The 26,992-nt window shown below is 48.0% G+C and overlaps 1 protein-coding gene across 14 annotated transcripts in view; it reads right to left on the bottom strand.

Moving 5' to 3' along the window:
• Positions 1 to 26,992, bottom strand: part of SRRM1 (serine and arginine repetitive matrix 1) — a 935,651-nt gene that overhangs the window by 443,310 nt on the left and 465,349 nt on the right. The window lies entirely within an intron of this gene.

Raw genomic sequence — 26,992 nt, 5'->3', positions numbered from 1 at the left:
TCAGTTGCCACCGTTCTGGCGTGATCCGAAACCACCTCGCCTTCCTGCAGAATTTGTAGGGCCTTCGCCCTCTTGTCAGGTAGGAAGTCTAGCAGGGAGCTATCTTGAACCAGAGCTCCCTGTCGTAGCGGGCCACGATCGCTAAGGCATTGTCCGCCTTAATCGTCGTCGCCGCCGGCGAGATGACTCGTCCCATGGAGTCCAACTTCTTGCCCTCGGTGTCCGGCGGGGAAGTGGAAGTTGAAGTCGCTGCACCCTTCTGCTTTCTTCTTAGCCGCTGCCGAGATGACAGAGTCTGGCGTGGGCTGGGCCCTGAGGCACAAGGGGGCGGCATCGGGGACTCGGTACTTCTTCTCGTACCGGTCCCTTTTGGTGGGTGTCGGTGAAAGGTTCTTGAGGACAGCAAGCCCCTCGTCCCAGAGGTCATCGAGCAAAGGCACAGCGAGGACAGTCTTCCTCTTGGCCTCTCATCGTTGGTAGAGAAACCCTTCCTTTTTTTTGTTCTTCAGGGCAGAGCTGGAAGAGCTCGGATGCCCTGGTTATGGCGTGAAAGGAGCCAATTTCGTCAGCTGGAGAAGCCCGAGGGGGGGTGATGACGGGATGTCCGCTGTGTCATAATCGCCGCCGTCGTCGTCCATCCCCGTCACTGTATCCGTCGCTGTATCATCTCTAGGGTCCAGCGAGGGGGATGAGGGGTCCACAGGCCTCGCGGGCACGAAGGGCGGACTCTCCTACGCTTGTTCAGAGGGTTTCCCGACGGGCCTGGTTCTGGATCCTCCGTCGGGGTCTGTGGTAATCTCGTCCTTATCTAGGATTGGACCGCCAACAAAATGGCCGCCGAGCTATCCTGGGGCTCGGGTAATGGCTGCGACGGACGGGATGGCCGCTCCACTGGGCCCTCTTCGTCGCCATCGTCGCTATCTTCGATCACGTCAGCGGGGACCGTCCCCTGGGATCGAACCTTCTCGAACCTCTCGTTGAGGCCCTTCTCCGTTTCCACCAGCTCCTCCTCAGAGGCTGATTCCGAGTCTGTAATGGCCACCGCCCCCCAGCCCCCTCTTTTTCTGCCGGGGACTTCACAGGGTTCTTAATGGGCTGGAAAGAGGATTCCCTCTGCGGTGGCAGGGATACTCTGGGCCCTGAGGCCGTTTCCACTGGCGTAGTCTCAGCCGGCTTCGCCAGGGTCGCAGCGACCACTTCGATAGAGGCCTTTGCCGGCTGGATCAAAGCTCTCACCACCTTAGGTGCGTCCTGGGCCTTCGCCTTGGGGGGAGGGTCAGTGCCTCGCTCCCCCTTCAAGATCGACTGGGGCCGCTCCAGCAGCTTACCCGGGTTCTCGAACTTCCTCTTCCCCGAACCAGAGTGCTGGCTTGGGGTTGAACGTGCCGGGGAAGTCACGCCCTGCCTGGCAGCCGAAGAGCCCGACCTTTCAGCGCTCCTGGTGCCCGCGGACTCGCGGTGCTTGGCCTTCTGTTGGGCCCCCGTCGCCAGGGCGCCCTCACAGGACTTAGAAGCCCGCTCAGACTTTTTCTTCGCCTTCTCACCTGCGGTGCCCTTCTCCAGCCAGGCGGCGAGGCGGGAACGACGATCATTTTTGGTCAGTTCCGAAAGGTTCTTGCAGAAACACAGTCCTTCTCGACGTGCGTCTTGTCCTCACAAAGGCAGAGACATCGCAAATGCTCGTCCTCCTTGAAAACGTTTTGTAATCCGCATCCAGGGCAGCACCTGAACAGCTTGGATCCGGGCGTCGAGCTTCCCTTGTCCTGGGCCATGTCCGTTGAGGTAAGCCGCAGATCTTCCGGAATCCTCCAAGAAGTGAAAACGCGACGAAAACTTCACCATTGAGGGGCGTAGAAGAATTCCGAAACAGGTCCCCGTTATCGGAAGTAGAAACGGTGGAGCTTGAGGCTCGATTAAACCGGAAAAATGAGAAAATCTGAAAAAGCACGAAAACGCAGCAAAAGCTCAAGAGCTAAGCACGAGGACTCCCAACACTTGAGCGTGCGGTAAAAATCTGAGGATGGCTGCCAGAGGCGGGGCTTAGGGAGAGGGCAGTCATTGGCTGGGGGCAGTATGACCCAGAGATCAGTGATTGGTTACTACTAAGAAAGACAGATCAGAAACTAAACTGATTTTTTCTTTACCGAGGATTCCCAGCCTGACGGGGAATATTCATGAGCATGTGAATCCATGCCAGACCCCATGCTGGAGAAGGTAGGGTGTGCTGGGTCTAGAAATGTAGAGGGCTAAGTGAAGCCAATTTGACTCCACTGTTCTGCGAAACAGTAGTTGATCCCAGAGAAGGTATTTAAACCTCGGGAAATCTGAAAGACTTCCCTGTGTCCCTGCACTGAAGGTGCTTTGTGACACAATTGTAAAAGATGATGCCTATGGAGGTGGTTAGACTCTATAACCAAAAAGAAACAGTGTAGAACATCATATAAAATACATGACAGTGGAAAAAAGGGTCTCACTCCAGGTTAAAAAAATCAAGTCCTCAAAATCCAACAAAGTTGCTGGGGGTCTCCAAGGTAGAGGGAATTGGCACATTTTTTAGAATTCTCCCTAACACAGAGCCAACAATACCAACAGGTTTATGTGGTTCGATGAGACTGCTGGAGATCAAATGCTGTGCGATGAAGGTGGTGAGCCCCCTCACTCCATCAGAGATGCATCCGTAGTGAGAGGATTCTACTGCGCGGGTGGTGAAAGTCTTCCCCTTCCAGAGGTTTTCCCTCGACCACCACTGCAGATAGAACGAGGGCTGCCGAGACAGCCACTAGATCGTCCCAATGTCCGCTGGCCTGACACCACTGGCTGTTGAGCCACTCATGCATGCGCAAACGTGTGTGTGGTACTAAGTAAATATAGGAAGCAATCATCCTTAACAGTCACATGGCCTTGCATAGTCATTTTGTGACTAGCTACATAGTGAGGGATCTGGAACAGCATGTTTTGAACCCTCTCAGGGGGGAAGACGAAGCAGTCTTCTGTCCGAATTAGAGCTCCCAGAAATAGTTTGACTAGGCTGCTGTCTAAACTGGACTTCTTCTCGTTTGAGAATCCCAGACTGAAGAGTGTTAGGCAAAGTTTGTATGCAGTACCCTCTGGGACCACTACACACAACTAGGACTACAGGTGTAAGCAAAACCAACATTTGGTATAAGTCTTTACCACCAGGTTTTTGGTGGCGAGCTGAGCAGCCAGGCTTATCTCAAGAGGGAATGTGAGATTGTAAGGGTGTTACACAAAGGTCTACAATAGCAAGTATTCAGATAAACACTTCTACTCAAGGTTTCTTGATAAAACAATTATTAATTTATTACACAATCATTTAGAAAGCATTCACTAAAGTAAGAACCAATATCACACAAAAATTATACTACAATACGATTACTAAGCAGTTGACACCCTTGAATTCGGAGCAAAATAGCATTGAAGTAGAAGCAAAAAGGCATAAGTTGATAAAAAAAGAATACTAAAGTTACTTTAAAACTGCAACTAGTTTGAGTTCACCAGAGGAGTTGATTCAATGCCATAGATAGGCCAAAGTCAATGGACTAGTGTCTTGTATAAGTAAAAACGGTTCTGGTATTTAAAAAATAAATGAGAAGTCTTTGCCACGATTCTTAGAAGTAGTCCACGGAAGAATGGTTCATATGTCAGGTCACAAGCCGACTAGGCCTGCAAGTTGCCAAAGTTCCACAAACCTTTGCGGTGAGAGCCAAGTTCTCTCAGTCGGGTTTTCACAGTACCTTATATTAAAGAAAGATGCAGCTGAAGACTTCTGTTCCTGGCAGTTCCTGCCGATCTCACTGTTCCTGAGCCTCAGTGGTGGGGACAAGAGTGAGGACGTCGGGGGACTCCTGCACTGGACGGGGACAGATCACAAAGCTAGCAAATTAGCAAACCGATTCCGGTTGCTGCCCTTCAAGCACACAAACTGGTGTCTTTCTCCCTGGTTAATACTAACCAGCTCCGAGAATGGTATCCAGGTGGCTTACGAGTTGATTGGTCCCACCAACTCAAAGGGGCTTCTCTGTCGAGGTGAACTTTGCGATTCAGACCTGCAGCAGGGCTCCACTGGGCAAACCAACGGTTCAGTAGTTGCAGCAGCCATCCTCTTCCAGCTCGTCTTCGGTTCTTTCGTTCCAGTGGTCGACTCTGCCTTTCAGTCCAGGCGACTTGCCCTTTAAACTGTTTTCTCCCATTCATTCCAGCCTAGCTGCCACTCACCCAGCAGGGTGGCTGTCCTTGCCAGACAGTCAGCCAGCCAATCACGCCAGAGTGCATTTGGGTCTCCTAGGACACTAAGAGTTTTCAGCACCTCCCTTACTTCTTGCCCACCCCAGTAAACTCTGGCGCCAGAGGCGGTCTTCAGTCCTGAAGCCAGCCAAAGCCATAGGAACAAAGGGACCAAACTAGTTTAGCTTGCAGAGACACTCTAGAAGGACCTTTCCAAAAAGAAAAGGCGAAAAAAGAAGACCAGGACCTGTTTAAACAAAGGGGGCTCAGACGCCATCTTGAAAAACAAGGTTCCCGTGATTTTTAGCTATAGTGTTCACGAACGGGAAAAATCATGGTAGTTCGTTGTAAAACCACTGCCACCAGCCATTTCGATAGGAAAGGGTAGCATTTGACTGCTACATGGGTTTCAAGACATAGGGATACTAGGTAACCCCTACAGCACTATTGTAAGATAGTGTGTGCTGGGTCTAGGAATTTAAAAAAAGACTAGTAAAAAGTCAATTTAACTTTACATTATCTGGGGAACAGTAGTTTATCCCAGAGAAGGTATTTAAACCTTGCAACAGCCGAGAATGGCTTCCCTGTGTCACTGCACAGAGGGTGCTGTGTAACACACATGAAACGACGATGCCTAGGGAGGTGTCTTAAAACACCATGATCAAAGAACACAAGAGTATAAAACACATCAAAATACGAGAGTGGAAAAAGGCTCACACGCTCCAAGAAAAAATATCAAGTCCTCAAAACCCAGCAAAGTTCCTGGGGGTCTCTAAAATTAAGGGAATTAGCACATTTATGAGAATTCTCCCTAACAGAGTAGAACTACTGTCTTTTGGGTGTTTGATATGCATGTTCCGTGCAAATCCCCCATTATTAGACAGTCGTCAAGGTAAGGATAAACTGGGATGGACTGCCTGCACAGGTGAGCCGCTACTACCACTAGTACCTTTGTAAATAACCTTGGGGCTGAGGCAATGCCGAAGGGAAGGACCTTGAACTGATGGCGTTTGTCCTCTATCATGAACCTTAGGTACTTTGTGTGCTGGCAACATTGAAATATGAAAGTATACATCTTTCATGTTCAATGTTGCTATGCAATCCCCCTGTTTTAGTAGAGGGATTACCTCTTGCAGTGTTGTCATGCAAAACTTTTGTGGTTTGACAAATTTGTTTGCTGGGCGCAAGTCTAGCACAGGGCGCATGGTGAGATCCTTTTTGGTTACAAGGAATTACACTGAATAAATACCCTTGTTTACCTGTAGAACGGTGACTACTTCAATCGTGCCCTTTTCTTGTAGGATTTCAACCTCTTGTTGTAGGATCTTCAGATGTTCTGGTGACAATCTACTGGATGTTGGTGGCCAGTATCGAGGTGGTTGGCTGAACTCGATACAGTAACCGTGGATGACGGTTTTGAGCACCCAGTGGCCTGTGGTAATTCCCTCCCATGCATGGAAGTATTATGTTATCCGACCGTGGCGGCAGGGGAGGGGACCCAGATCAGTAAGTCATTTTTTGATTTGAGGCTGGGGAGTCTCTTGGGGTGGTGCTTATACCCCTTCCTTTGCCACAGTGCTGCCCACTAGGCTGATCTTGGCTTGAGGTAGCAGCCCCCTGTCCTGAGTATTTCCCGTTCCGTAAGGATTGTGGGGAGAAGGAACAAGTTAATTACCTGTAACTGTTGTTCTCTACCATGGGTCTGGCATGGATTCACATTCTCATGAATATTCCCAGTCATCAGGGTGGGAATTATCGGTAAAGAAAAAAATCAGTTTAATTTCTGAACTGTTTCTCCTACCAACCAATCACTGGTCTCCGGATCATACTACCACAGCCAATGACTGCCCTCTACCTAAGACCCTCCTCTGGCAGCAATCTTTAAATTTGGTGGCACGTAAATTAGCAGTAGGACCAAGAGAAGAGCCGTAGAGTGGTAGGCGGGATGGTTCGCATAGGAATCCATGCCAGGCATTGCTGGAGAACAACAACAGTTACAGGTAAGTAACTTGTTCCATCTCCAGAATGGGGTCTGGCATGGATTCAAGTTCTCATGAATAAAGAATACATAGCAGTACACACATGCACAACCACGGGAGGTGGCAAAGGTTCAACATAAGCATCTCTTACCTCCTCACCAGGCTCACCTTCAAGCGAACAGGTTGCGCAGCACTGCTTGGCCGACTCTGGACTCCTCCCTGGAATCCCGGTCGATGCAGTAGAATCTCGTGAAGGTGTGCGTCGACCTCCACGTAGCAGCCGTGCAGATTTCCAGCAGGGGCACACCAGAAAGGAACGCCGTAGTTGCAGCGATCGCTCTGGTCAAATAGGCTCTCGGACGGTCAGGCAACGGTCGGTTCGCCAACCGGTGACAATGGGTGATGCAGCCGGAGAGCCACCTGGAAATGGAAGCCTTGGAGAGGGCCATCCCATGGTTCACAGGGCCAAAGTTCAATAAAAGTTGCGACGTCTTCTGGAAACTCTTTGTGCGGTTCACATAAAACTTCAGCACTCTAGCCACATTTAGCAAGTACAAAGTCCTCTCAGCCAGCAACGAAGGCGGCGAGAAGAATACAGGCAACAACAAGGGCTCGTTTAGAGGAAAGTCTGACGGCACCTCATGCATGAAAGAGGGATGCGTCTGTAGCACTACCCTCATCTTGTGAAATGTCAAATAAGGTGGTTTACATGAGGGCCTGGATCTCTCCCACTCGTCGTGCGGAGGTGATGGCCACCAGAAAAGCTGTTTTCCATGACAAAAATGTCAGTGGCGCTGAATGCATAGACTTGAACGGAGGGCCTGTGAGCCTAGTCAGCACCACATTGAGTTCCCACGCCGGGGCTGGAGCCTTCACCAACGGGAACAAACGAAACAGTCTTTTTAAGAACTCCTTAACCAGACAGTGACCACAGTGATGACCATCCTGGAGATCTGGTGTAGCGGGACATAGCCGCCAGATGAACTTTGGATGCATGGGCCAGTCCAGCCTTGGCCAATGACAGCAAAACGGTAGTACCTGCAGAGCCATGACTTGTAGATACTAGGTCTTCTGTGCACGGCATCAAATGGCAAACCTCTTCCATTTATGTCCATAGCATTTAAGAGTAGACCATGCTCTGGCCTTGGAAAGCACTTCCTTGCAGTGCGCTGGGAGATCGTAGCCCCCGAAATCTAACACTGCAGGAGCCAGGCCTGCAGGTTCAGAGATCCAGGATTGTGGTGCAGAATTGCGCCTCCTTCCCTGGCGAGAAGATCTACGACCACCGGAAACTTGACTGGAGGGGCCGCCTGCATGTCGAGAATGTCAGAGTACCATATCTGTCTGTAATCGCCCATGCCGGTGCAACGAGGATCATCCTGCACAGGGACCGTCTGAGTTGATTGACTAGTCGAAGAAGCAACGGAGGGAACGCATACAGAAAAAGGACGTCCCAGGGGAATGAGAATGTGTCTCCCCCATGCTCCCCTGCTAGAGAAACCTGCTGGCGAACCTCCAGCATTTGGTGTTCGTCGCTGTCACAAACATCCGCAGAACAGGTGATCCACTTGGTCCTGCCGAAGCTCTCGGTCGTGGCAAGAGCGCAGCTCCCTGCTGAGCGAGTCAGTGACTGTGTTCTTCACTCTTGCCAGATGAGGAACATCTCCTGGCCGACAGGCCAGTGCCACAGGTCCTGAGCTTCTTTGGAGAGCGCCAGGGGTCTGGGGCACCCCTGCTTCCCGATGTAAAACATGCTGGTGGTATTGTCTGAAGACCCGCACCACCTTGCCCTTGAGGGACGGAAGCAAAGACTTGAGGGCCCAAAACACTGTGCAACGATGTGCAACGTCTTCTCCTCCAGTAGCCACAGGCCTCTCGCATGAAGACTTCCGGTATGGGCTCCCCATCCTTCCATGGAGGCATCCGTCATGACAGTCTCCTGGTGTGGTGGGGTCTGGAAATCCATGCCTCCGGACAGATGTGCGCGGACCCCCCACCACTGTATCACTCGAAGGAAACTCGTGTGATCTTGTCCTCGATGTTTCCCCGACACTTGTATCCAACGGGCATCGAGGAAATCCTGTAGCAGAGGCATCCGCAGCATGCACAGCCGAATGAGGTATATGCATGACATCACGCCGAGCAAAGCCTTTATACCTCACCCTTACAATCTTCAGCACCAAAAGTTGTACTTTGCCCAAGATGGCCGCAATCCTCTCCTCCGACGGAGACGCCAGCACGACAGTGTTGAGTCGGGATCTCAGAAACAGCGCATCCTGCGATGGAATTAAAGCATGACTTTGCATAATTCACCGAGAACCCCAGCACCGTCAGTAGGCGCATGGTCTCCGCGATCTCCTACGAGCTGGCCCGGATGAGCCAGTCGTCCAGATTAGGGTAGATGTGAATCCCTTGTAGCCACAGCTGTGCCGACTCTGGCGCCAGACACTTGAAAACCGTTGGCACCGACTTCAATCCGAATGGAAGGGCCTTGAATTGTTAGTGCTTTACTTGCACCACGAAACGCAGGAACTTGCGGTGTCCTTTGTGAATGGGGATGCTGAAGTATACATCCTCTAGGTCCAACTACGACAGGAAGTCCCTCTCTTCCAGCTGTCCAAGCACGTGCTGAAGAGTAACCATCAGGAATTTTCGGGACTTGATGTACTTGTTCAGTCGATGAAGGTCAGGCATGGGCCTCCAGCCTGACGTGAAAGTACTGCGAGTACACTCCGGAGCACCGAAGCCTCTTTGGGACGAACTCTATCGCACCTTTCCTTAGTGTTAGTGAGAATTCCAAGAAATGAGCCAATTCACTCTACCTTAGAGACCCCCAGCAACTTTGCTGGATTTTGAGGACTTGATTTATTTAACCTGGAGAGTGCGAGACCCTTTTCCCCACTCTCTCATGTATTTTAATGTGATTTTTGGTTGTGGAGTCTGACAAACTCCTTTGGCATCTTTTACATTGTGGCACACAGCACCTTTACTGCAGTGACACAGGGAAGTCTCTTAGATTTCCCCAAGGTTTGAATTCTTTCTCTGGGATAAACTATTGTTTCCCAGAGCAGTAAAGTGAAATTGACTTGACTTACATTTGTAACTTTCTAGACCAAGCACATACTATCTTACAATAGGGTGCTGGAGGATTTATTTAGTATCCCCTTTGTCTAGCTTCTCAGGTAACATTTTTATGTTATCCTTTCCTCACTGAATGGCTGGTGCAGTGGTTTTGTTTCTACTGCCGTGGTGTGCATTTACCGCGGGCTGCGTTCGCAGCTGCAGTAAAGCACCCAAGGGTGCCATTTTTGTCGAAATGTCCCTGGTTGTCTTTTTTCATCATTTCTTTGTGGGAAGGTCCTTGTTGAGACTTACTCTGCATGCCAAACCAGGTTTGGTCCCTTTGTTAGTTTTGTCTTTGGCAGGATTCACGAGTGAAGCATGCCTGAGGCTCCAGGGTGTCTGGGGTAGGCAGGAAACGAGGAGGTGCCCCAAACTCCCTGTGATGATTGGCTGGCTGCCTGGCAAGAGCAGCCACCCTGCTGGATGACTGACAGCTAGGCTGGAATGAAACAGAGAGAACTGTATAAAAGGGGAGTCTTTTGGCTTGGAAGGCAGAGTCGGCCACTGGATGAAGGAACCGAAGAAGAACTTGAAGAGGATGCCTGCTGCAACTCCTGGACCGTTGATTTGCCTGGTGAAGCCCTGCTGCAGTGCCGAAACGCCAAGTTCGCATCGACAGTGAAGCTCCTGCTCCCTTTGAATTGGTGGGACCAATCAACTCCCAAGTAAGCCACCTGGACATCATCTCGGAGCTGGTTGAATTTACACAGAGTTGCTGCTGGAAACCGTCGCACCAGGGAGAGGAACACCAGTTTGTGTGCGTTCCTTTTAAGTTGGCCAAGAGCTCTAGGAAGATCCTCCGGACTCCCAGGAAGCAGGGCTGACAAAGCCTGAGCCCCCTCAACAGAGTGCAGGACCCCAGAAGCAAGGAAAGTCCATATTGACAGCCAGGAACTGCAGTGTTGCTTTTGTGGTAGACGCAAGAAGCTTAAACACTGATAAGCCACTGAAAGCGATGTTTGCCGGTTGCAAGTTTCGACCGTCCCAGTGCAGGAGTCCGAACGTCCTCACTCTTGTCCCCACGACTGAGGCCCAGGAACAGTGAGATCTGCCGAGCTGCACAGAAAAAGGAGTCATCTGGTGCATCTTTTCTTCATTTTTAAAGGTACTGTACAAAGTCTAAGAACTTACCTCTTGCTGTAGAGCTGCTTACATCTTCTACCCTCACAAGTCTAATCAGTTTGTGGCCCAATATTGATTCATCTTTTTCTTCAAAGACTTCAACATTGTGCAAAGACTTTTCTACTTACCTCCAAAGAAGTGCTTCAGCCCATCTAGACTCTTGCCCATTGGCTTAGCTTGTTTTAACTGAATGACTCTTAATGGGGGACCTGAAAGTGTTTGCCTGCTTAAGAAATATTGGTGGTGTCTCGTTTGCTCTAATAGTCTTTTCCCTTTTTACTTACTCTTAACTAATTCTGAATGCCAACAGCACCCTAACCATTGTGGTCCCCTGTGGGTATATAGCTCTGCTGTATGCCATCCCAAACATGTATTTACTGATTCTGAACTAAGAGATTGTGTAATTCCGAGGTATATTTGTGTGGTGATCTACAGTGCTCCCTTCTGAAGGCGGCTTATATTAACTGACTGATAAATTAATAATTGTTTTATCAAGAAACCCTGTGTGTAAGAGTTTGCTTGAATACCGGTCACTGAACCTCTGTGCAACTCCCTCACATTGACCCCTCTTGAGATCAGCCTGGCTACTCGTCCACACTACCAAACTGTGTAGTACAGACTTACACCAAAGGTTGGGTTACTACTGCCAGGAGTTCAGGGTTGCTGTTGTGCACCCTATGGGTACTGCATACAATCTTGCTTAACACCCCTGCAAGGACAACTTCTCCCTTTGAGTTGGTGGGACCAATCAACTCGAAAGTAAGCCACCTGGACATCCTGGGAGTTTGTTGAATTTCCACAGAATTGCTGCAGGAAACCAAACGCCAAGGAGGGGGAACACCAGATTGTGCGTTGCTTTTAAGCTGGCCAAGAGCTACGGGAAGATCCTCCGGACTCCCAGGAAGCAGGACTGACCGAGCCTCAGCCACCTCAACAGAGTGCTGGACCCAAATGCAAGGAAAGTCCATCTCGACAGCCAGAAACCGCAGTGTTGCTATTTGCTGTAGACACGAGGAACTGAAACACTGAAGTGCCACTTGTTTGAAGATTGCTGGTTGCGGTCGGTCACCGTCCCATGGCAGTGCAGGAGTCCCCAGAAGTCCTCCCTCTTGTCCCCACGACTGAGCCCCAGAAACACCAGGATCTGCAGAGCTGCACAAGTCATCTGCTGCATTTTTCATCAACCTAAAAGTACTTGTTAGGTAAGATTTGCACAGAACTGGTAAATCTTCTTGACCTGGGTCAAACCCACAACTTTTTGCTTTATTATTGGGATATTTTTCCATGATACCTCAGTGAGCGGGAACCTTTTTCCACACTCACATAATCTTTAGCTCTTTTTAACGAAGTTAAAACCCCTTTTAACTTTCTTTTGATAACCTTGGGTGAACTACAGTTCCCAAGGGTAGAAAGGATCTTTGGATCCCTTTTACATTTTATTCTGCGAAGCCAGCACACCCCACCTTAAGTGGAGTGCTGGTGAGATACAATGTATCCCCTTTCACAATTCTGTGACAAGCTTACCTTCAATGGCTGGTGGCAGCGATACCTTGTATTAATTTGGTGCACCTTTACCGTGGGCTGTGTTCACAGCTGCAGTAAAGGGACCTAGGGGTGTCTATTTTTACCAAAATTACCCAGTCGTCTTTTTTCGCCAATTTAGTGTTTGTTGTTTCTTGTTCCTTCCCCTGACATCCAGGGCAGGAAATTCCTTTGTGTGATTTTTGTCTTCGGCGGCAGTCCCCTGGACTCCCCGCTCAGGCTCCAGTCTGTCTGTGAGAGCAGGAAGTGAGGGAGGAGTCCAAATCTCCCCAGCCTTTTGTCTTATGCCTTGCTTGAATGGGGACTAATCCTAGTGGGGGGCTGGCTGTCCTGATTGGACCACCAGACTGCCCCTTCTTGGAAAATGCAGGGAGAGAATGCAGAAGTTGTGTTGTAATTCCTGATAAATACTGCGAACCTGGAAGCTGAAGTAAAGTCGTCCACTGGAACCAAAACCAAAGAGGAAGATGAAGGCAACGCGGCTGGAACGATTTCTAGCAAACACAGAGCCTGCTGTGTAACCGCAGCCTGCTGTAGCCCTTCCTTCCAATCGACCTGGAGACTCAGATCTACGACCAGAGCCAGTTGAGACCCATTAGACTCAAGAAGACCTGCATTTTAAGCCATCCCACGCGTTGCTGCGACCTTGCGTTGTTGCAATACCCCAATAGCCTGGGACCTCAAGCCATTGTGCGTTGCACGGTCTTCCGAATCTCGCTGAAACTTCGTGGGCATCCTGGTGGATCTCCAGAGACACGAATTGACTCTTAAAAGTCCCCTCACCAGAGTGCTGGACCTTTAAAGCGACAAGAATTCAACCGCAATTTTCTGTTTTCTTATGTGCTCCTTGAAAAGGCGCCAAATCCGCAGACCGCATTCAGCCGCAAGGGAATCCTTGCCTAAAGTCTTCTTCATCGATCCCTGCTGCAAAGTCCCTTCTGAGGTCTTGTTTCCAGTCTCCACGAAAAGGAATCCACTGACTGGGTATTTGGCTGCAGACCCTGAAGTCCTCCTGCTGTAAAATCTTCTTCAATGCTGAAGTACTGTGTTGGCTTGGGTATGTATGTACTTGCCTTACGCCTGTTAGGATTTCTGTGTAGCTGTGGGTTGTTTTCTGTGAAGGGGAGGCCCCTCATCCAGTGCACCCATTCCCACTGCTAGAATCCTGCTAGGGTGTCTTCTACGAAGCCACTGGACCCTCTTCTAACTCTAAAGTAAAGTACTCACCTGTTTGCCCAGTCTTCCTAAGGAACTCTAACTTTTGCTACTAAAGAACCTATTCTGACACTGCATGTTGGTCACTAGTCCTAGTGAGCCCCCTTCTGCCACTGAGAACACTCATGTTCCAAGAATAAGGGAAAGGCTTTTAAAGGATTGGGACTTATGCCTAGAAAAGAAAGTAAGTGGTTAAAAGTGACTTACTTGTAAAGAGTTGGTTGGTAACTGTAATTCTAAGAGTGAACAGTTTCAAACGTTCCTACTGATCTTGAATGTGTGATGCACTGTTCTTAAAAGTATGGTTAGTACTCCCTAGTACTGCAGGAGCAGACTAGATCATGTGCAAACTACGTCGTACTTCGAGGTAAGCTGGATGGCCCCCCTCCACCTCTTATGCCTGTAGATGTGTGTCTACTCCAAAAATCACGGAATCACCGTGTTTGCCTCCCTCACCAGCACCTAGATTTGAATTTGGTGCATATGCCCACCAGCACCCATTTTTTGCATTTGCTGCTGCAGGCTCATATCACCACCGAGAGGAAACCCCTCTCCAAGATGGCCGCCCGCCGAGGATTGTAATCCTCTTCCAGCTTCCTGCCTAACTGCAGCACCGCGGCACCCGATTGGCTGCCGACCGCCTTTTCTACATCCAATGAGAGCCAGCAGGCGAGAGCAGGCCCTCAACATGAAGGCCGAAACACAAAAGGCGAGTTGCCCCTGTCTGAGCCTGAAGGAGCCGGGGGCCTCTACCCGTAACCCATCTACGCCAGAAGGTAACCGTTGCCACACCCCAAGGGCACTACGTAGTAGGATCTGTGACTTTATGCACCCCTTTATCGAACCAATCAAGTAATACAAGAGACTCCGCCTCTATCTGCTCCATTGTAATAGAGTCATCAAGCCACAGGACTTGTTCATGACCAGATACCACAGCTTCGTTTGTGCACTTTAAAAAGTCCTTTGCTCCGTGTTAGGCAGAAACCTGTGCAGTTCCCTTAGGGACCACTGCAAAAGATTTAAGACTACAGGTGTTAGCAGTAAACTCACTTGGTAGCAGTCTGTACCACCCAGATGTACCTGGTAGCTGTGGCTGAGCAGTCACACTTCCCTCAAGACGAGTTAGGCAGTATGCAAAGTATACTCAATAGGTACTCAGATACAATAATACAAGCAAACAGTGACCAGAGCTTTGGTATCAAAGTATATAATTATTTAATTAAAAACACAGTTGAAACACTCCAGCACTCTTATTGTAAAATATTCTAAACGCAGTTACTATTATGATATATACACCCCTTTTTCCCTATTAGAAAATCACAGTAAGACACCACTTATTTTCATACAGAGGTGAGCGCTTAACTAGATTGCACTCTAATAAGTTTGTGAAAAAGGGAGGGAAAAAGACAGAATACGAAGAGGTACACCACTCTATGATTCCAGAACACGGTTAGCAAGGCAGAGAGCAAAAAGTCACTGGTGAGCCAAAGTCCAAAGGCTGGGCCCACTCTTAGAGAGAGCAGAGCACAAATACGCCCAATATCACACAGTTCCACTAGGCTTAGAAAGTCTTGCAGAGGGTTCAGAAAAGAGTAGAGAGGCTTAGAAAAGTTTAGCCAGGGTATCCCAGGCTAACCCAGGTTCGAAAGCCGGGGGCTAAATCTACCCCGTACAGTCGGTTGCAAGGGAAGCCAGGCGGGACACGGTACCTTAAGTGGGAAGGATCATCCAGCGGTGGCAGTTGTTCCTGGTAGTGGTTGCAAGTTGAGTCGTCGTCCAGGGGAAGAGAAGATCTCGACTTGGAGGAAAGATGAAGGTCGTTGCACTACCAGGGCAGAAACCAGCCGCAGAGTTTTCCGGTTAAAGGTGGTCTCGCGGTCGTGGTAAAACGTGGTATCCCGGTTGCCGGGGTACTTAGCACGGGCAAGGCGGCGTCGAGATACGTCGGGAAAGTGAAAAGACAGTGAAACTGGTTATCCCCACCAGTCAAAGGAAGACGACTCTCCGGCGGGAGATCTCCTCGTTGGGAAAAAGTGGTGAGACGGTCCAGCAGGGCTCTACCGGTCGTGGTGTCGTGGCAGGTCGGCTCAGCTTCTCCCTCGTCGGATTCTTAGGTCCTGTGGCGACTTCTGAAGTTCCAGTCCCCAAAGCCCTGCTTTTATGCAGCAAACCCCCATTCACTCAGCCTAGCTGTCACTCAAACATGCTAAGTGGTGAGCCGGCCGGCTCACCACTTGGGCCAATCAGGACGGAGTGCGACTTGAGTTGCCAAGGCAACTCAGTCCAGGGTGCCTAAATTCCCCTCCACCCCTCCTAAGTACCCCAGACATAGTGGCACCACTTTGGAGGGCTTCTGTGGAGAAGCCCGCCAAAAAGTGGATCAAAGGGCTCGACTTGGGTTGGAATCACAGAAAAGAACACAAACGCCATTTTAGAATCAAGTTTTGGCAAAAAATACCAACCGGAGAATTCATATTAATTAAATAAACCGGCGGTATGTTCGAGGCTACCGTAAATAATTAAATAAAGGTAGTAGCCTAAAACAATGGGAAATCCCATAGGAAAATATTCGCGGTAGAATATAAAAAGTAGTATCCACTGCCACCAGCCAAAACTCGATCGGGGGGACGGAGACGTGCCCCCTCGACTAACAGACCCGGGGCAATTGAATTGCCCCAGCCAGTACGTCCACAATATGATGGTTTGTACTGGTTCTGTTCAGAATTTAAGACTAGTAAAGTCAATGGGGACTTTACATGCCCTGGGAGACAGTAGTCAGTCCCAGGGTATGGAGTCTATACTGGGGGGTCACTATGACACCCCTGTGTTACTGCACGAAGGGTGCTGTGTAACACACATCACAAAAACACATGAAGCCCTATGGAGTAAAAGACCCCATAGCCCATTAAGCACATCTAGATTCAAAGAAACACACTCAAATCATGTCCAAGAGTGAGGGTAAAAGAGTCTCACTCTTGGCAGGAGAAAAAAATAAACCCCAAAAATCCAGCAAAGCTGCTGGGGGACTCACTACGTTAGGAAATTCAGCCTAAACAGAGAATTCACCCTAACACTCCGGCACCCATTAACTGCTGACGACATTGATTGAACGTCCCGCAAAGGAACCGTGTCCGTTTGCATGTAGCTGCTAATAGATGTATGTTACGTGTGACCTAGCCCTCCCATCTTGTATTCCAACACTACTTATGCCTATTAATTTCTTTTCCTGGATAACAAATGTCTTAGTGAGATCTCGTAGGAGCCTCTTTCCATTCAACTGTCGCCACCTAGTTTCTAGCCTCAATCCTCCTACACATTAGAATCGCACTCGCATCCCTATCGCAACATGCCCTCCTCCCACGCACAGAACCTCCTTCTAGTCTTAGCTTGCATCTTTATCGCTAGCATTACTGCTTACATACTGACCGCAATGCATCCCGAAAGCCACACAATAGCACTAGGACACCCCTCCACACCTACTCCCCCCGAAATGCTGGTTAACCAGCTCAGGCAGCATAGACTCAGAACACGCACGCACCCTGCAGAATACATCACCACACCTATAAAGGTAACATACAGGAACTCACGCCTAGGATCCTGCATCTCACGCATCCTAACTAAGGCATGCCACCTGCCCGTTGCTACAGCCCATAAGCGTCCGACTAGGGTACAGACCTCATCGCCCCCTAGACATAACACAAAAAAAGCTACCCCCCACTACCGACGTCAGGCCATCGCAAACAAACCCCAACATCTCAAATGTGTACTCCTAAATGAACGTTCACTCAACGCTCATGCTATAGAAGTAAACAACCTTATTACACTACAAGACCTAGATATCTTAGCCATAACTGAAACCTGGCTACATACAGCCTCTGGCCCAGCGATTAATTTAGCCATTCCACCAGGTTACTCGATCCTGAGACAGGACAAACCAGCCAAATCGGGTGGTGGGGGTCGCACTTATCTTTAAAGACACTCTAGCCATCAGGCAGACTCCTACCACTGGGGAAGACATGTTCGACATCCTCCCAGTTAAACTAGCACTCTCCCCTAGAGATACAATCAACATTCATGTCATCTATAGGCCTCCAGTCCCAATCAACAATTTCACAGCCGCAATCAATCACCTCCTTGGAAATAAAACTACCAAAACCTTGCTCCTAGGAGATTTAAATCTAGGATTCAATGATAAACTTGACAAAGGAGCAGCCATCCCTGCTAGAAATCTCACAGACCTAGGATTCACACAGATAGTGACAGCTCCAACACATAATAAAGGCTGTATACTAGACTGGATAGCAGACCACAACTGTGGCGCCATCCTTAACGCCAACACAGCCCTCCCATGGTCAGACCACAATTGCCTACAATTCTGCTTCCCCATCACCTCTTACTCCAAACCACTAACACTTGCACCGGCAAAGTTAGTCAGAAGTGCCAAAAAACTCACAGCAGACAATATACGCCCCTTTCTCAACACTCCTTGCCTAGCACATCCTTTCTCAACTGACCCCAATACTCTAGCAGAAATCTTCAATGACATCCTTACCCACGCCATAAATATTGTTGCTCCTCTTGAAAAAAAAAATGAAAAAAAAAAAATCACTTCACTCCAACTCCTGGTTCTCAGATGACCTATTAAATCTACGCCAAAGCAAGCGCCAAGCTCTTAAAGCATGGCAGGCCAATGCCTGTGACGTCAGCAAAGCAAACTGAGTATCTCTAAGAGGTACAAAGCGCTATATTCAAGGCTAAATCAGAAACTTACAACAAGAGTATCTCAGAAGCTAACTCCCACTCAAAAGAGCGATTCACCACATTCAAAGAGCTCACCATACCTCCAATCTGCACTGACAAGATTGTCAAGGATGAAGCCTGGTGCAATAGCATCCAAACAGCTATGCTAAAGAAAATAGATCTACTTCAATCTAAAATAACAGAACACTTCAAGGCCCTTCCCCCCCACCCCCCCAGCAAGCCGTTCACGCCAGTGCCTCTGAAGACAAGCATTCCCCCAAGTTTCATTTCTCGTAAGTCACTGAATCTGAGGTTCTTCGCATCCTCAAACAGCTCAAACCGTCTCAATGCAAAGGCGATATATGCCCCCCCTGCATCATCAAAGAGTGTGCAGCACCTCTTACGCCAATCATCACAGCATTTATTAACGCCTCATTCAAGACGGGCAAAGTCCCAAGCAGTCTCAAGGAGGCATGGGTGCGGCCGCTACTCAAGAAACCCTCCCTTGACCCAGCCCAACTGAACAACTACCGTCCCATTACAACGGTTCCATTTCTCCTTAAAATCCTAGACAAAGCTGCACACATGCAGATAGTCTTACCTGGAAAAAACTCTGTCCTAAGAAAAAGGCAGAAGGCAGTCAGGATTCCGCAAAGGTCATGGTACCGAAACGGCCTTACTTGATTTAAAAAACCAAATTACCCAAATTTTTGACAAAGGCAAGCCAGCCCTCCTGATCCTCCTTGACACCTCTGCTGCTTTTGATTTGGTCGATCATGCCATCCTCACTAACCACCTCACTCAGGCAGCACATTTCTCCAAACAGGCCACAAACTGGATCACATCCTTCCTCGAAGGAAGAGTGATTAAAGTGTTTTCCAACACTGCAAACGCAGAGCCCACCACCATTAAGCATGGGGTCCCACAGGGCTCATGCACAGCTCCCACCCTCTATAATCTCTTTACCAAACCTCTTTGATAAACTGGACACACTTGGGATCACGTACACCAACTATGCAGACGATACCCAAGTGCTCCTCCCGCTCACAGGAATATACCATCAGGACGCTGCCACTCTCCAAAACATATGCCACCATCCAAGCATGGATGGCCACGAATGGTCTGTGTCTTAATGGAGATAAGACAAATTCTCATCCTTGGTCAAAAATCCACACTCACTAACCTCGATTCACTGTACACCAATTTCTGCATTGACAACTGTATTATCCCAGTTCTACCCTCTGTCAAAACACTGGGAGTCCACAGACGCCTCCCTCTCCATGGACAAGCAAGTCAAGGCTATCGTATCTGCCTCAGCCCTGAGTACAAAGCATATCAACGCCATCAAACCATTCCTAACCAAGGATAACTGCCTCTCAATCGCCCGAGCTACCATTGGAGCTAAACTAGATTATTGTAACGCGTTGCTGGCCGGCACATCCAACGCCAATCTGACCAAACTTCAAACTACCCAGAACACCGCACTAAGAGCAGCACTCAACATACCCAAGAAAGACCACATCTCTCAAGCCAGAAGGGCAGCACATTGGTTACCAGTCAAAGAGCATATTACATTCAAAATTCTTACCACCGCCCATAAATGCATCAATCTCTCAGCCCCCTCATATCTGTCTGACACTATAACAAGATCTCTGTCCACCAGACCCACTAGACAGTGTCACACCAACCAACTGAGGGTCCCGCGCATCAGAAAAGCTAGAGCTGGAGGAATAAGCTTCCCCTTCATTGCCTCGAAGTTATGGAATGCTCTACCCAGCACACTCAGAGCAGAAACCTCACTTTCGGTTTTCCGAAAAAAAAACTCAAAACTACCCCGTTTAACTCTTCTCCTTCTCCCCTCTCTCTTCTCTATATCTGCATTTTCTACTATCGCAACTAAGTAATGACCTCCCTGTATGTTATAACAAGTCATTTTCAAATTCTGTAACAAGCGCCACGATACCCATTGGGCTGCCTGTGCGCTTAATCAAATGCAAATAAATAAATATGGTTAACATCTTTTCTTCCTTAGCAACTGTTTTGCCAGTCTAATAGGAAGTAGATGTGAAGGTATTTTACTCTCCTGTGATTAGGTTGTGCCTATTCCCCAAAAGTAAAGAGTTGATATCACCAGATTAGTCCTTTGAGGATAATTGTAGGAGTGCCCCCCCACCCCCCAAACTGGGTCTTGCTTCCCCTGACTTGCTGCTAGCCTGTTCAGAATAAGTCTGCATTAGGTTGTTGCCTACCTAGAATAACTGAGTCATTCAGTAAAGTGTGACATTGGGTTTTACTTTGCCCTTCCTTGTGAGGTTAACATAGTATGTAGGTTTTACTTAACTTGTGTTAGCTGTGTGCCATCCAAAATAAGTTACAAGCGTTACTACTTACTTCAATCTGGTGTTTCCTGATTTCAAAAGCACCTGTAATTGTATATTACATCCTTAGGTTTTACTCACCTAGTATAACCGTTTTATCACAAAAGTAGTTGTAGGTTTTTACTGCACCGGGAATAAGTGTTCCACCATTTACAAAAAGTATATTGTCCAGTTGACTGATCAAGTGATTTGTACTGAGACTCCTTATACAACTGGAAGGGTCTACTGCCGTTGCATTACTGAATGCAATTGTAAAAGCAACAATTGTTTTTTACTCCCCAAGAATAAGCTTGACCTATACTAAATGTGTATGAAAAGGTTTGGACTTCCCTAGAACTACTGTTAGGTACTTCAAAATAAGGTCTATAGCTGGGTCTGTGTACTTTCAAGTATAGTGTTGTATTTTTATACTGTGATTTCATATAATGTTTTAGTGCTTACTTACTCCTAGATTTATCTGGACCTACCTCTATGTAAATAAATCCTTTATTTTTACAATACAAAGTGTTTCAGTGTTTCTTTGGATCATTTGTATTACAATTTCACTTGTACCGATTATACAGCCCTCTCTCCCTCCTAAGATAAACCTGGCTGCTCAGTCTACGCTACCATGAACTCAGTTGGTACAGCCTTATACTAAGAGTGGAGTCTTGTTTAGAAAAACTGTCCTAACAGTACTGTACAGTATAAGAGAACTTACCTCGTGTCGTGTAACTGCACTTGTTCTCTGTTGGTGAGACTGGTTGTGGTTGCTCTGTAGAGTTGCTGACAGCTTCTTTACTTCACAGGCCTAAACACTTGTGGTCCTACTTTGAATTCTTCCATCTACCAAGACTTTTAAAAAATTGTGCAAGCCTTTTACCTACCTATGAGAAGTGCTTCAGTTTCATCTAGACTTTGGCTCAAATTGACTTTGGCTTAGCCTGGCTCCCTGAATGACTCTTCTTCCCTCTGTGAATATGTTTGGTCTTCCTTCCAGGAAAGGGTTAACCTCTTTTGCATTGGGGGTTTACAAAAGTACTAACCTGCTGTGAAAAATATTTGTGAGATCTCTTGTTGGGTCATAACCTTTCTCTTTGACACACTCTTCAATCTGATTCTAAATGCAACAGTGATATATTAATGTCCCCAGGACCCTAACTATTGAAGTCAACCGAGGATGGATACTTGGCACTGTGAATCTAACTCCCCTACAGCTCCCATTGAGATAAGCCTGGCTGCTCAACATGCTACCAACCTGTGTAGTACAAGCTTATACCAGAGGTCGGGTTCCTATTGCCAGAAGGTCAGGGTTGTGGCAGTGCACCCAAAGGGTACTGCATACAATCTTGCCTAACAGGCTAACCAAATGTCTACTATTATATTGAAAAGCATACTGGACTATCACACGATCACTTCAGTTTGTCAGGAGTAATTGGAAATTCGAAATAGGTTCATACATGTTTCTATGAACCAATACATAATCGATTCAAGAAGTATATGGCAAAGAGCCCAAAGGTCCCCTCTGTTTAATGATTTGAACAAGATTATACACTGTGATAGTAGATAGCTAGTTTTCAGAGTTATCTATAAGTCCACTCTCTGTGGTCTCAACTCTACAAATTTGCTACAAGTTGCTCATATTTTATGGTACAGGATCACCCGAATTTCCTACTATTGGAAATCGTTGGTAGTTTAGATCACCTGAGATTATAAAACATCTAGGATTATTGTACAATTCAACAAGTATTTTTTCTATTAACGCTGTTACAATCACGGTCAGATTATTAACCGGTGGGTTATATATAATCAGAATATGTTGCCATTAATATGATTACCACAAACCTATCTATATTTTTATATTTTGACATATTGTAAACCGGTATGCCAGAGGACCAGAGTTGGTGCCACACAGTCAACTTTCAGCAGAGTGCCCAGGCCCAACAAACCCTCTCCCGGCAATGACAGAGGACTCAGCCAAGGGCAAGTTGGCACTGTCCTTTATTTTCCATAACAGACAGGGATCATAGAAGAAAACAAAATATTTCCAGCAACCGCAGCTCCCGAGCCAGAGGTGTTGGCTACCAAATGTCGTCATAACTCTGAACAGTTCCCCAAAACCTAAGAGCCCACTCTATTGGGTGGCTGGGGTGGTAGAGTCTTTCGAAGGCACCTATAGGCGTTAGCTCTCTGGTCCTTTACATGTCAGGTGGTCTCGCCTGGGACTTTCCCCAAAACTATACATTACATTATTGCAGGACTACCATGGGCCCTTGCCCATTACCCTCTACCCTAAATTGTGTGCTCACTGATTGGCTGGAGCAGGTATCCTGAGGCCCGGGACCCGGCTTTGTTCTCAGTAACCTCAAGGTGATGAGAAAGACTATCCCAATTGATGCCACTGGTATATCCACCTAGCGGAGAGAGTCCCTGCGAATTGCAATGTTTGTTGGGCAACACATGTATCAGTTCTTCTCTGCTTTGCTGGGAACAGCTTCTCTTCTCACCACAAGTAAATGGATCGGCCGCATCACGTGGGTGAGGACCGCAAAACCGAGCTTTTGGTCTGCAATTAGTGAGTAAACTCCGGAGCCCCAGAGCATCTTTGGAACAAGCTCTATCGTGCCCTTCTGCAGCATGGCCCGCACCTCCAGTAGAAGCCGAGTGATGTGGTTTTCCTGCCTGGACATGGGTGGTATACGCGACGCGGACACTTTTGTTGGAATTCTAGGGTGGGTCCGTGGGCCAGAGCTTCCAGTATCCAACGGTCGGTAGAGATGAACTTCCAGACGCTGACAAAGTTCGCCAGCTGGCCTCCCACCGGGGTGCACGGGTGGAGGCCCGATGTCACGGCCGGTTCAATCTTGCTTCGCCGCAGAGGTGCTGCCTTGGGGACCTTGGCGACAACGGCCTCCTCTGGACTTGCTGCGGCCCCTGTAGACCTCCTGGGTCGAAGAGCGTGACGGTTGACGGTAAGATGAGGAGCTTCCACCAAAGCTTTTCAAGGAACCTTGGGATTTTCCCCTGGAGGTCCGAAAGGACGGCTTGTCAGTCTAGAAAAATGGATACCTCTACTTTTGGGACCGCAAACGCATTTTGGTGACTGTGGGCCAACCGTCTCATGCACGATATGATAGAATATAGGTTTTCAAGTTTGCCAATGAACGGCCATTTTGATGTAACAAGAATCGCCATTTTATTTTCCAACCATTGCTCATTGCTTTGTGTTCCTATTGTTCGCAGTATATTTTTCGCTTACACTGCTCGACTGTAAAACATTGTTGTCTGTATGTAAAAAGGACAAGGCCGCAGGGCCGAGAGGATAACAAGAGTTCGTTGAAACACAAACATAGGCAGCACCAGGAAGAATGCCCGGCTCCCTCCCGAATGTAGCCTTGAAGCAGAGCTGCAGGGCATTTAATCATTTCGCAGCTGCCAGCCAGTCTCGTTATATGGTAGAATATGTTAGAATAATAAAGCTAAAGGCTTGAATTATGCTCTTCTTACGCCCCCCCCCCCCTTTGCTGAGCCCGCTAGAGCGTGTCGGCTCCCAGGACACGAATAGCACCTAATAGATAGCAAGGTCCGGAATGCAACTCTCCCCCCCCCTAACCCCCCTGTATGAAGCTCGCTTCCAAGAACAGAAGCGCTGTATTCTATTCAACAACTGAAAGATGCCTTCGCACCCACAAATTGCAAATTGTTACTAGAATAGATGTTTGAAGGCGTCATAGTTGTCGGAGATGTCCATCATCACACCAAGTTCAAAGAAACCCAATAAAGGGGGGGTGTTAAACATGTCATAGCTGATTTGTTTGATATGCATTTTGTATATATGTAACAGATGTACGTAATTCACACTCTTGCGTCCCTTGAGGTCTAGAGATACACGTTGTGGGGCGTGAGACTGAGTTGGCCAACTGAGACTTTTGTTTTGCAATAAACCCTGGCTTTGGGAATACAACCTTGTGTCTGGCGTATCTATCGTGTGTGGTGGCTCGCCTTGTTTCCATAGACGTCAGGGTCCCCTAGGGGCCCCTTTCAAGATGGCGCCCGAATAGGGACCCTCCCCCACTTGTTCCATTGCATAACGTAATTGAGTAAGGCGGAGAACGGCGAGGACGGGACGATCGAGCCGGGATCAAGAGGTGTTCGGGGCGCCCCACACATCTGATCCCTCCTGATTGACGTGCCTGGCTAGAGAACAAGGAGGCGAGGGTCCCGAACGAGGCAGAAGCCAAGAAACGCAGACACGACTTCCTTTGGTGTGTCAGTATACAGACGACTTGATTTATCAGGTGAGTCATTCCCCCATTCAAAGTAATCCTGATCTTGGTTGAGAGTTGACTTTGCAAAATCAAACGCCCTAGGTAAGGTTGATTAACCAGGGGGAAGGTTGAAACATGCCTGGGGTATTGTCCACCTTAGCAGGGTTTTTCCGCTGTGGTAGACAATCTTTGGAAGATGGCCAAATTGTACCACCTGGGGGAACACCGGCGTATGTGAAGTATGGAGTGGGTGCGATAATATTCTGTGAGACTTGGCATAGGCAAAACAGAAAGAAACATGACCATCAGTGGCCGATTAATGGTCGTTTTGAGATAGCGAGGACAGACAACCTGGAAAGGGTGCTGATAAGAAAGCGCGTCCTGCAGCATTTGAGACTATTAAAGACTGGAGAAAGGAAGCAATGCTCCGATTTAAAAGCAGAGCGAAGCATGCGCGCAGGCATACGTCGAAAGGTGAGGTAGCGGACGAGAAAGAGGAGGAGGAGTGGACAGAGTCTAAGAAGGGCAGGTAGGCGAGACCAGTTGAATATAGAAAAGATATATCCACAACGGGAATTACACATAGCAGATGAATTAATAGAAAATATATTGACCCATACAAAACAAGGCCCAAAATCAGAAGTAAGACCAAACACGTCAGTAGCTATTGCCCAGACCCTGCCCGTAGCCCAAGCCCCCCCTCCGGTAGATCAAGCCCTCCCACAGCCACAGGCTCAGACCACGCATGTAACACTTCCTGTTAGCCAACCAGGCCCACAACAGACACTCCCTGTTCCCATTGTCCCATCCGCACCTCCCGCCTCAGACACAGACTCGGTACCGTCCGTTCCTCCCGGGGTTGAAATTGAAACCACACGGGCGAGAAGCGGGACTGAACAGAGTGAATGCACGAGGGTAACTTGCAGCGCAATCAGCAAAGAAAGGAAGGTGGAATTGCAGCAACAGGCAGAGATGTATATAGACGGGAATGATGGGACGGCAGCATTGGCTTCGATGTATGACTTCAGAAGGAGCAACGAGAGGCAGGTAGTGTTGGAATGCATGGGTGAATATTTGGTGGAGAAATGGAAACAGTTAATTGGGAAATTACCACCGCAGCGATTGTTAGATTGGAATGCATTAGCACGCTGTAAGTGAGAGAACATGTATATGGACTTTTTGAACTTAAAGATGAATTAGATAACGATTATGCCGAAATGTTTGCTACACCTGGATACAGGAGTAGGGATATCGGGAGAAATAGGAAGGAAACTGTAGAGCCATATATACGACATTCAATGTCAGTGCAAAGGGGCGACAAATTAAAAGTATGTATACGAGAAGCGTTTAGATGGATGTCGGATCCCAGTATTCCCACAATGGAGATACACGAGATATTTGATGAATATTCCATGCTCATGAAAAGCACTACAGTCGATGGCTGAACATTTATTAGACAAAGATCTAAAAAACGATAAGGCCAGCCCACCCGAAATAATGGCAGTATATAGAAGAGCACTAGAGCGAGGGACAGGAGAAACAGCCCTATCATTGGATCTGGGAATATTGTTACATCTAAGAGGGGTGGGGGGACGGTAAGTGGGGCATTTCCTATGAGAGAGGTCCCACCTACCTTTGTGCCCAAAGTGGAGGTTCCCGCAGTGGGCAATGTAGCGGCACAGGCAACACCAGCCCATTACACCGCCCAATATGTGCATGTCCCCTTTTCCAGACAGGAGGTGAACAACATAAAGCAGACGATTCCTGATATAAGAAAGAATCCTGCAGGGTTTTACAAGGAAGTAGAGTCCTGCCTACAATCATCCGTGCTTACCATGGGCGATATAGACCTAATATTCCCGGTGATCCTGCCAGCAGACATATGGAAACAAATAAGGACATATGGAAACAAATAAGGACGGTAGATGACACAACGGCCTTTGGCACCACATGGGCGGACTTGATAATAGAGGACAGGAATAAAGCGGTTGGAGGGACACCAGGAGCGAACCTGGTGGCATTACCAGCACGTATAGTGCAGAAGTTAAAAGAAATTGTCCCAGAGAAAAGAATTCAATGGGGCAAATTGACTGCATGTGTACAAGGCAAGGATGAGTTGGCCACAGATTATTTTAATAGATTTGAAGTATTCACAGACTTCAGTGGGCAGGATGTGGGCTCGGAAGCGGGAAAGAGGTTGTTGACAAATATGTGAGGGGGTTAAAACTTCCAATTCAGGATCTAATAATGACATCAGAGAGTTCATGGAAAGCAAAAACGTTGGGCGAAGTATTACATATGGCCCAATATTATGAGCACAGAGTGACTGCGGAAAAAGAAGAGATGGATAGGGTAAATCTGAAAACATGGGTATTAATGCAGCAAGTAGAAGGACAAAATA

This window comes from Ambystoma mexicanum, chromosome 11 (genome assembly GCF_040938575.1).
Source record: "Ambystoma mexicanum isolate Mex_15411 chromosome 11, UKY_AmexF1_1, whole genome shotgun sequence".
NCBI lineage: Eukaryota > Metazoa > Chordata > Amphibia > Caudata > Ambystomatidae > Ambystoma > Ambystoma mexicanum.
Note: the sequence above shows the minus strand (reverse complement) of the source record. Positions and strands in the feature narration are given on the sequence as shown.